The sequence below is a fragment of the Leptonychotes weddellii genome, chromosome 4 (genome assembly GCF_054177405.1).
Source record: "Leptonychotes weddellii isolate Sample4059 chromosome 4, ASM5417740v2, whole genome shotgun sequence".
Classification (NCBI taxonomy): Eukaryota; Metazoa; Chordata; class Mammalia; order Carnivora; family Phocidae; genus Leptonychotes; species Leptonychotes weddellii.
The window spans coordinates 52,035,853-52,047,275 of record NC_138372.1 but is presented as its reverse complement, the minus strand read 5'-3'; positions in this window follow the sequence as shown (position 1 = coordinate 52,047,275).

Below are 11,423 nucleotides of genomic sequence, written 5' to 3'. Positions count from 1 at the left end.
GGGAGGATGGGTTAGCCTGGTGATGGGTATTAAAGAGGGCACGTTCTGCATGGAGCACTGGATGTTATGCACAAACAGTGAATCATGGAACACTACATCTAAAACTAATGATGTAATGTATGGGGATTAACATAATAAAAATAGAAAAAGAAAAAGAAAAGAAATTCAAAGGTGGCACAGAGAACTAATGCCTCTAACTAAAAAACAAACAGATTGAAAACTTCCTCTGATCATCAAGGTTTAGTTTTGGATAAAGCTTTAGATATGTGCGAGAACTACTTCTGATAATTGGGAGACTTGCAAACACATGTGAGCTAGTGGATTCTGCTCTGAATTTGTGAATTTGGAGACTTAGCTTTTCTAATATGTCATATTAATTTTGGCAAAACTCTAAAAATTTCCAAAGTTTTGTCTATTTCTAAAATGAAAGTCTATCTCAGAGATTTTGAAGTGACTAAATAATGTCACCATCTAAAATAGACTGGTACCGTATAGGCCTTCAATAAATGTTAGTTCCTTCTTTCCATTCTGCCAATAAGAAAAGTGTGAAAAGAAACTCTACTGAGGGTAAGTCTCTAAGAGATAGGATCAGAGTCTGGCTCTTCTCTCACTATTATACTCTCATACTCAAAACAAAATGTATAGTCTTGAGGATAAAAACATTTGGTCTCATAAGTCTCAAATGTATTCTTCTGCTCAGATCATCTGTAGCATTTTTGGATGGAACAAAAGACCACTATGGCTTTTTTATGTTAATGATGAGATGTCTTCCATTTCTAGTGTTTTTTTTCTTTCAGTAAGTAATTATAATATTCTTCCCTAATTCCAGTAACTATTTCCTGATACGTATTTTGAGACTTCCTTGCTTGGTACGAAATTATCACGCTTTAGCCAAACAAAACTACTTGAGGGACATGCCACTACATGATCCCCATGTACTCTGTAATTTAGAGATAGCCAAGATTCTAAAACTAAAGTATAGTGAGAAAAAACTCAGTCAAGGAGATAGGCCAAGACTTCCAAATATCACATTATTAAGCTGGCTCATTGATTCCTGAGTAGTAGCAATTTGCTACCATATTCATAGCTTTCATTAAATTGAAGCCCAATAAGATTTTCAAGCAATCAAAAAAGAATTTATTGATCTCCTGTGTCATGTAGCTTGTGTCTGATAGACCTGGCTATAAATCCTGGCTTCAGTTACTATCTTTATTATGCTGAAAGAAAGCTCTAAAATTTTCTTGAGTCTCAATGTCCTCATATATAGAATATTGAAATACTGACTCCTTCCTTAAAGTGATGCCATGAAGACAAACTTAGATAATTCCATGGAGTCATAATGTAGATATATTTATTTTTCATATACAATTTCAAATACACATGCTTGGCAGAGTCAGGGGGAAGTAATTTGAAACAGTACAGATAATTTCTATGATTAGAATGTTTGTCAACCCACCCCTCCCCAACCATACTAAATTCATATGTTGAAGTCTTAATCCCCAGTGTGTTTGTATATAGAGGCGAGGTCTTTGGGGAGTTAATTAGGTTTGGCTGAAGTCAGGGGGATGAAGTCCCCATAGTGAGATTGGAGCCCTTATAAGGGGATCAAGAGACCTGAGCTGTCTCTTTCCACCATGTGAGGAAACCTAGAAGAGGGTCCTCACCAGAACCTGACCACAGTGGCACCCCATCTCAGACTTTTCCATTTCCAGAACTGTGAGAAATATGTTTGTTGTTGAAGTTACCAGGTCTATGGTGTTCTTGTTATAGCAGCCTGAACTAAGACATTGATGTTACCTGACAGCCACTCAATGAGCACAGAGTCTAGAGCAAACACAAGAATCTCCTGTTTCCTGGGATAAACTCAGTTTCCACTTACCTTATACATTTTGAGCAACTCACCACTTTAGGCTGTTATTCTATAATTTAAAGAAGTATATTTTTCCTAGCATGGCCTTTAAATGAAAGTCATCTCATCACCTATACAAATCAATAGCATTTTTTTCCATTATAATGAACAACAACAAAAACTAGTTACAGTGGTCTTACTATGAGAAATTAGTGTTGTTGTTGTTGTTATTTTCTTTAACCTTTCCTGGAGAATTAGGTAGGACTCATGTTGTAAGGAACAGAAAAATCAATTCAAACTCCTAAAGCAATAAGAAAATCTATTAGTTCCTAGTCTTGATTTAGGGATGCCTCGGGACTTAAACAATATTCCTTAAACAATATTCCAGGAATATTCCTGAGACACAAGTCTTTCTCACCATTTCAGAGCTCTGCATTTTCAGAGTTGGCTGGATTCATATAAAGATCATTCCTTCTTGGTCCTCAAAGGCTCTACAGCTATGGCAAGAAGAATTTGGCTTTTCTTAGTGTTCAAATTAAAGCCCCAGGAATTGTATGTTGGTTGTTTTTGCTTGGGTTATATGATATCTCTGAATCAATAACTATAGTCAAGGAGATGGAATTCACTGATTAATTTTTTTTAAAGATTTTTTTATTTATTCATTTGACAGAGACACAGCGAGAGAGGGAACACAAGCAGAGGGAGGGGGAGAGGGAGAAGCAGGCTTCCCGCCGAGCAGGGAGCCCGATGCGGGGCTCGATCCCAGGACTCTGGGATCATGACCTGAGCTGAAGGCAGACGCTTAATGACTGAGCCACCCAGGCACCCCTCACTGATTAATTTAATTCAGTCAGGGCCCACTCTGGAGCTGTGAGAAGACCAATCCCATTCTACATGGCTGAGAAGTGAGGGGCTGTGTTAGAAAGACAACTTAATGTTGGGGAAAACACTAACAAATAATCACCACATGTGCTGACTTTAGAATCTAATCCTCATATAAAATGTGATTCCATAGGAACCATGTGAAAATATCTCACCCTGTGTTGGGCACATACATGTTAATGTCTTGTCTGTTCCCTTGTCTTTGCTGTAATTGGATTTCTTATCTTATGTTAGACCCAGAGGAGAATACAGGAAAAAAAAGTATTAAAAAAACAATCTGCCATCAAGGACTGGTCTTCATAAAATGACAACCAAAAAAAAAAAAAAGAAAAAAGAAAGAAAACACAGAACAAATTGTGAGAATATAAAATTATATGCTAAAGTGAGTAGCATAGATATTGAAGCATTTAAATTTCTGGCTTTGTCATACACTATAAATAAAACATTCTTACATCTTATAGGAATGTTTTTAAAAGATAGTGGGTTTCACAGTACAATTCTAAAATAAGAGCAGGGAAGCTGTAAAATAGCACACATTTTAGAAATAAGCAGATCTGAGGTTGAGTTTACTCATTTAACCTCCCTGAGATTATTATAGTAGAAGTTATAAATATCTACTCATGGAATATTAGCAGGATTAAATGAGGAGATTCACCTAGCACACTGCCAAGCACAAAACAAATAATAAATAACCATTATTGTTATTACCATAATTTGTGCCTGGCAGTCTGATTTGGCATTCAAACAGTCTCTTCCACAGAGGCAATAAGGATTACATAAATATAATAGTTTGACATTTTGTGAAGAACCAGAGATTTGGCATGAGCGTGCGCGGGCACACACACACAACACAAATGCATGGACATGCCAATTCTCTGCAATATTGACTGCAGACCCAATAGCTCAGGGATTGAGATGCCAGGATTTGCGATCTGCAAAGGGAAAACTCAAGTTGCATGGGAAGGTACATTGCCTATCCTATGGCATACTGCTTCATCTTGCCCCCATCCACACACATAATTTGCATGAGTAGGTGGTAATAACCCCTTAATCAAGTATGACTCATTTTCTCCTCAATATGTGAATTAAAAAAGAATAGAACATGACCAGACCCCCCAGGTATTAGCTGTGTAAGGCCATTCTTCTAAGAAGTTAAAGAAATACATACTAAACATTCAAGTGGATTGTAGAAAAGGAATTCTGTTTAATGGAACCACTCTGTTGTTCTTTCAGAAACTCTCATGTGAGCTGCTAATGACAGAAATTCAAAGTTTTAACCACTGAAGTAAAACAAATCAATCAAATGGGAAGACCAAATGTTACCTACAGGTCTCTTCCTTCTGAGGGTCCCAGCTATACAAAAATGTGGTCTGCTCTACCAGCAGTATCCTCTCCTAGATTTTTTGTGTCTGGGTGTGATTTCTGTCTTTGCTAGCAAGCCAGAAATAGCCTCTTTTCTCCAATGTGTGCATGTGTTTGTGGGGGTGGAAAGAAAAAGAGGAGGAGAGAAGTGAAAAGCAAATGGAGGCAGATGGGAGGAGATAAATTCCCCCACTCCCTGGGCTTGTAAGGGCACACCAGGCCTACTTAAGCCTGAGATGCCCATGCTGGTCTCCCCCTCCTTCTTCAGGCCACCACTTTTGTGAGTCATGACCAGAATCTCTGCCCTTCTCTGCAGGTGAGTAGGAGCTTCCCTGGGCTAGTCTCAAATAGGCGAGTCACTGCTGCAGTGTACATCTGCTGTAAGTTCTCGTGGGCTTGTTATCTCTAGAACAGCTCTTGATATTTTATCAATTTATTCACTGAGGGAGGAGAAGTATCATCAAGAAAATACATGGGACCTTGACAAATTTCTTTCTCCATTGCCTGTCAGTGATGGAAGTGCCATCTTTTACAAGTGTTTACATTTTTTTTAAATAAATGAAAATGCTCATCTGTACTTTCCCCTGGGCCTTTTCCTCCTCATCTTCCTTCAATTTTAAATTTGATTTCTTCTTCTAAAGTTAGGTATTATTCATGGAAACATTATTTACAAAGTGAGTTTCAGTCAAGTAAATCACAGCTTGCTTAATCCCAGGGCCAGCTTAAGCATGGGTAAGGGAGTTTCTGGGTGTTCCTAGGAGAGGAGGCAAGAATTTACCCCGTGACTTAAGAAGAGATGTGCCTGAGGTAATCTACTTCCCATCATTGATGTCTGTATCAGCTGCTGGTTTAGAATTAGATTCCATTCCAAGTGTTCACCCTTACGGGGGTGGAGAAAGGAATTGGGCAAGTGAGAGTTACTTGAATGATTCAGCTACAGCCACCAAACTGAGCTAGGCAGTTACCAAGCAACAGTCTCAAAAGCTTCCTGGCAGTTCTTTAGGATCTCTCTCCCCTTTCCAGTCAACTCTTCTTTGCTTTGTCTGTGCTTTCTGCCTGTAATACCTTTCCCCTTATGCTCTTGCTGAATATCTCTTTACTTTTCATAACTTTCCAAGTGCCATCTCTTGTCCAAAGACCTTCACTGTTCTGCCATTCTCCATGGCAGAGGAAAGGGGATGGAAATTAATCTAATTGGCCCAGATCATCTTTTTGAGCCACATAAGCACACAAGTCAGAGCTCTCTAGCCTCCCCCAACTTTAGTTTGTATGTCTACCACCTTCTCCACTCAGATGAGGTCAAGATTGTGATACCAATATGGAATAAAACATGGGCATTTAGGGCAATAAGGTCTGTTTCTTAAAGGATGAAACATATCTAGTAGAAAAAGGCAATATAAAATCTCCTCTCCCTAACAGTTCTAAAGCCTGTGTTCTATTCCCAGGGACAAGTTGTCTCCTGACTGGCATATAAAGAAAATACACCTCAAATTAAGGAATTTTACAGAAAAATATATGACTAAAAACCAATCAGTCAAAAGTTAGGGTGGAAAGCTAGGGTTTGTCTATATCCTATCACTTCTAATGAAAAATATTACCATTTGAATTTTACTTTTTTCCTTTTCAGAAAGTTTCAACACATATTTGCTCATTTTTGGTGGGCATAGTATGATCTCTGATGTCCAAAGAACTAGGTTTCAAGCCCACTTCTGCTATTATTCACTATAAAGCTTTGGCAGAACTATTTGATCATTTTAAACTTCCTTTATTGGTAAAATGAAAATATGAATACTAGTTAACATTTATTAAGCATTACTACATACAAGGCATTGTGCTATAAGCTTTACACATGCTACGTCATTTAATACATATAAATACCATGAGGTTAGTCTCAGTTTATAGATAGGAACGGAGAAGATAATAATAATAATTTACCATGAGCATTTATTGAAGGGTCCTTTATATTGAGGTAGATACTGTTATTATGCTCTATTAACAAATTAGGTGACTGGGGTACTATGAGGAAAACAGTCTGCCCAAGCTCATATAGCTTATAAGTATAGAGCCGGATCCTCACATTGCTTTCTCTTCAAAGCTTCTGCTCTTAGCCAGAATACACCACTATTCTAAAAATACCTGCTGCTGAGCTGCCTCATGTGTTTGTTGGAAGGAAACAATGAGACTATAAAAGTAAAAAGGCTTGGATGCTGTGACTCTCTATATGAGGTATGGGAAATATATGGCATCTGTGTCACCAGTCTCCCTCTATCCACCAAAGACATTGCTAATTGCAGGGGTCAGCAAACTATGGCCCTGAATTGGGCCAAATCCTGCCACCTGTTTATGTAAAAAAAAGTGTTGTTAAAACATAGCACAGCCATTTGTTTATATATTGCCTTGGCTGCTTTGGGGCTGCAAAAGCAGAGTTAGGAAATGGCAACAGAGACCATATGGCCTGAAAAGCCTAAAATATTTACTATCCAACCCTACACAGAAAAAAAAAAAAGCTAACCCATGGATTAGAGCATAATTTTCTAATAATCAATACTCAGCTTTAGAGTCATTATCAACAACTTGCTCCTGGGACCCATTACCAGTTGATTGAAATTTGACAAAGAAATAAACCTATTAGGTATTCCTGTGACCTAAAAATATCAATTATCATTACTTCTAAATCAGATAGAGAAACTGAGTCACTAATAAATCAATGGACTCAAGTAAGGTCACAGGAATACCTAGAAGTTTGGGAAGTTGGTCTCTTGTCTGGGCTTCTTAAATGTTAGGCAGAAAGCTCTCTTCTCTAATCATGAGAATCACCCAATTAAAGAGTGTTTCTGACTCATAGGTGGGGAGGGGACAGAATAGGTAGAATACTGAGTACACTACATCTTCATCCCATTATTCTGAGATCCTTCTGTATGTGGCCCCTGCAGACTTCAAAGTCACATTATGACTAACTCTGCCACCTAAATGAACCAAATCTGATTCACTATATACCTAAATACAGAAGGGAAAGTGCATATGCAAAAGAACTATCTGAAAACTTTCAGAAGAAAGCAATACACAGAGAATGAAGGGATAGGGTAGCGTATGTTATCCATTGTGGTACATTCAGAAATTCTATTTTAAGTCAACTTTAAATCTCATCTTGTTCTTAAATGCAAGCCATAAAATAGCCATAACTATCTTCACCTTGGGAGGAGCAATTTCCAAAGTATATGACGTTAGCCACGTACAAAGTGGGCTGAAGAGCAGTAATGTAGCATATGTAGAACAATGCCCAATAGCTTATCTGAAAGGAATATTGTGCATGCAGATTTCCAAGACACCCACACCTCAGAGATAATGCCAGTGAGTTAATCAAATACTTTTCTGCCTGCGTAACTGTGATACCTAAAGCTGCTAGGAACATCATTTTTAGACATCCGTGGGAGGGATTCTTTTTTGTAATTCTGCATTTCTTTAACTCCCACCACAAGTCTAGGCTTGCCTTCCAGAGACACACACTGCCACCTTTTCAGAGCTTTTATTTTTTCTTCTTTCTCTTTTTTTGGCCATGGACTAAGTAGCCCTCTGAAGACTGATTGCATAAATGTTAAAATAGAGAACATGATTTCACTGGTGCTACATGAACTGACTTGCATGCGAGTCATGATAGGTACTCTAGAATTGAGCCATCATCCCTCCCTTTCCCCAAATCTGCTTTTGTTCCTGCCTACCCAGACACTATCACTCCTCTCAAGCACTGAACTAAAACAAAGGATCAATCAACTCTGACACCTTTTATTGAATGTCTACTATAAGCCAAATCTTAGAAAAATGGTGATGAACAAGGCATAGAGCCAGCATTCAGCAAGACAACAGTCTGATGGGTTAGGAGGATAAATAAATAGAACATGCAAAAGAGTGGACTAAGTGCTATGATAGATGTAATACAGAAGATGGAAACACACAGAGGGGAGGGAGTGTCAGGGAAGGCCAAGGAGAAGACATATTTAAGCTGAGGTGTGAAACATAAGTGAGATTTGGCCAAATTAGTAGAGAGAAAACTGTTCCAGCCACAAGGAACTACATGCACACATGCACAAAGACACAGAAGAAAGACAAAGCATTTTGGAACTGCACGAAGGCAGGTAGGATTAGTTAGATAATTAGGCACATAAGCTTGGTGGTCAGAAAGATCTTAATCTGAGCCACAATTCTGTGACTTTGGGCAAGTTATTCAATCCTACTGTGCCTCAGTTTCCTCATCTGTAAAGGTGAGGTGATTAATAATACCTCGTGCACAGGGTTGTAAGGATTTAAAAAATGTGATGTAAATGGCATAAAATAAGCACCAAAAATTGGTCAGCTAGTCATTACATTACTCTTTTATCATTTTATTATAATTCATTATTTATATTATTATTGTTATCACTAGCATTTTTAATACTAAAATGTTACTTTTTATTAAGCTCCAATTTATTTTAAGTGTCAACTGAAAAAAAAAAAACCAGCAAAACAATACTGACCTTTCTGGATTTTTTCAAAGATTAAATAAAATAATGCCTGGCTTTAAGTAAAATAATAATAATAATAATAATAATAATAGATAACCCTATTAGGAATGCTATAACCTACAAATAACAGAAGACCTTCTCAATATAAAAAGATATAAATAATAGGGGGGATTTTTCTCACACAGAAAGAAACCTGGATATAGGCACCTTGCTGGTGTCAGTTTAATTAGGTTGACAGTGTTTGGGGTGGAATTTCTGCAATTCTCTTGACATTTTCTTTTGTTTGCTGCTTCTATCACAAATGATGGCTTTGGTTCCTGACATGAGATTCACACTCAAGGAAGAAAAAGCGGGGAAGGGGTGATGTTAGGTATATGTGTTCTCTTTGAATGGGAAAGTGAAATTTTTCTCAGAAACTTTCAGGAGACTTCCCCCTACAACAAATTGACCAGAACTGCATTGTGAAGCTACTTCTTGTTCCAGAGAAGCTGAAAGTGCACATTTATCTAGGCATATTGCTGCTCAACTCAATCAGAGTTTGTCAGCAAGGAAGGAGAAAGTCAATATTAAATATGCAATCAATTTTTGTTATAGTATTACTTACTGATTCTTCCATCTGCCAAGTTCTACACTGAGTGTATTATATGAATTATTTCATTCACTCCTCACATTTAGTATGAAGTTTTTATGATTAGTACTAGTATTGCTGCTGTTTTTGTTTTAATAAACAAGGAGATAGAGGTAGACAAGAGTGTAATTTGGACACCATCACACAACTATGAGGTAGTAAAGGTGGATATCAAAGCTAGACAACTTGACTCCAGACTGATAAAAATAAATGCTTCATAGAACTTCTCATAACTATGAGCTATTATTATGGCTGGAATATGGTATGTACCACAAACTTTCCCCTTCTTCTGAACTTCTATTCCACTACTCTGGTACTCAACTTTTTATAAGTACCCATGTTGAACACTGTGCCTGTCTCATACATGGCCCCTTCTATCACCACCCTCTCCCTTGCTTTTGCTTCTTAAGCTGGGAAATCATATCCTAAATGTCTTTAAGTCCATCTCTCTATCAATACCTTGCTCTCAGAAAACCAAAAAGAATCTAATTCAGTAAAAGTAACCAGAGTTTGTTTTAAATTCAAAAGGCCTAAAGTCCTAATCTTCTAGGCATAGGATCTGCCCCTTAGCAGTCTCAAATTGGTGGCACTAAGGAGAGAAGAGATCATAGACTGGGGTTTCATGGCTGGAAGCAGACTTTACAAATGTCATCTCTTATCAGCTAGAGTAACATCTTCAACTCTTCTCTCTTGCTCCTCTCCTTAGACTCCTCTCATTACAGAGTTGAGGATCTTTCGGAATGAGAAAAAGATCTGTATTTCCAGTTAGCAATAACATAATAGAAATATGTAGTATCTATGTTTTGACCGAAGACCTATGAAGCTGGGAATATGTAACTTCATTAAACATCAATAATTTAAGGTCTATTACAGTATGGGATGCTATAAATATTTCATAAAAGCAAGCATGTTCCTATACCTAATACAGATCCACCAGAGGGTCCACCTCAAATAGAAAAAAAAAGAAAGAAAGAAAGATAAATCTCTATACTTCTGATTTTCATTAGACTTTATGCATGGGAATAATTCAAGCTCAGTCAATGTCACATAGTTGATTTGTTTGTCAAAAGTTACTTGTTTTAACTGTTTCTGCAGATGTATACCCAGCATTTGCATTGGAAACTTGTGGCCAAGCAATTAGCACCAGTCCCAGTGGATGTTCCTGTCCTGCTGACCCACCAGTACAAACAACTCCTTCAGTGAGGATGCTTCACAGAGAATCTTGCTCTAAGATAGTAACTGGACAATCAAACCTGAGACTTTTCAGAGTAGGAAAGAGACTAGCAAAGAGTGGAGAGAAAATGAGGCAACTGTGTACTGTAGTTAAAAGTACAGGAATTGAATACACCTGGGTTTGAATCCTAATACATATGCACTAACTGTGAATTGGGGCATGTTACTTAATCTCTTGGAACCTCATTTTCTTCATCTGTAAAAAAAGGAAGGATATAACACTAACAACTGACAGAATGAACTTTAAGTTAATGTATGTAGAGCCTGGTACACAGGTCAGCATTCAGTAAATGACAGTCATTTATATGAGATGCACAGGGTAGAAGCATTAACAGAACATATGGTTCAACACGGGAATCTGATCCCAGGGGAACCAGGAGACTCAAGGGACGTGTTTCTTATTGGAGATGCTTTCTCCAAGCTCACTTTATCTTATGTCTTACCCTTGTCTATCCTCAGTTAGAGCTGCTATTCTGAAATATCCCTGTGCTGGTTCCCTACTCTCCTACCCACAACTATCTGTCAGAGACCATGTGCCCACTAGCTCTGGGCAACTTTGGTTACAAGGTAGAAGCTATGACAATTCTAGCCATGGGGTCTTTGCACTGCTGGTGAGACTGATCACAGGGATCAGCTGGACACTTCTCCCACTGTGAGTAATCAGACCAGTAGAGCAGCCTGATATATCTAAAAGAGTCATAGCCTTCAGGGTCTGCTTGTAAAAAAGCAGAGTGCTGTCCACTGTCATTAGTGTTCTGCATGAACAGCCTTACCTATTAGCAACACAGAAGGAATGGATTATCTATTCCACTAGATAATCCTGTGACTGGAGCCCCTACATCTGGTGTAATGGGGCTGAATAGTACAACATGAGACTGTTTGAGAAGATGGAAGGAGAACTCAAATTTTTACTGCCAAGCAGAATGCTTTTTGACTTTTGTTTTAAACAATCTGCCTTGGCCATTTGAAT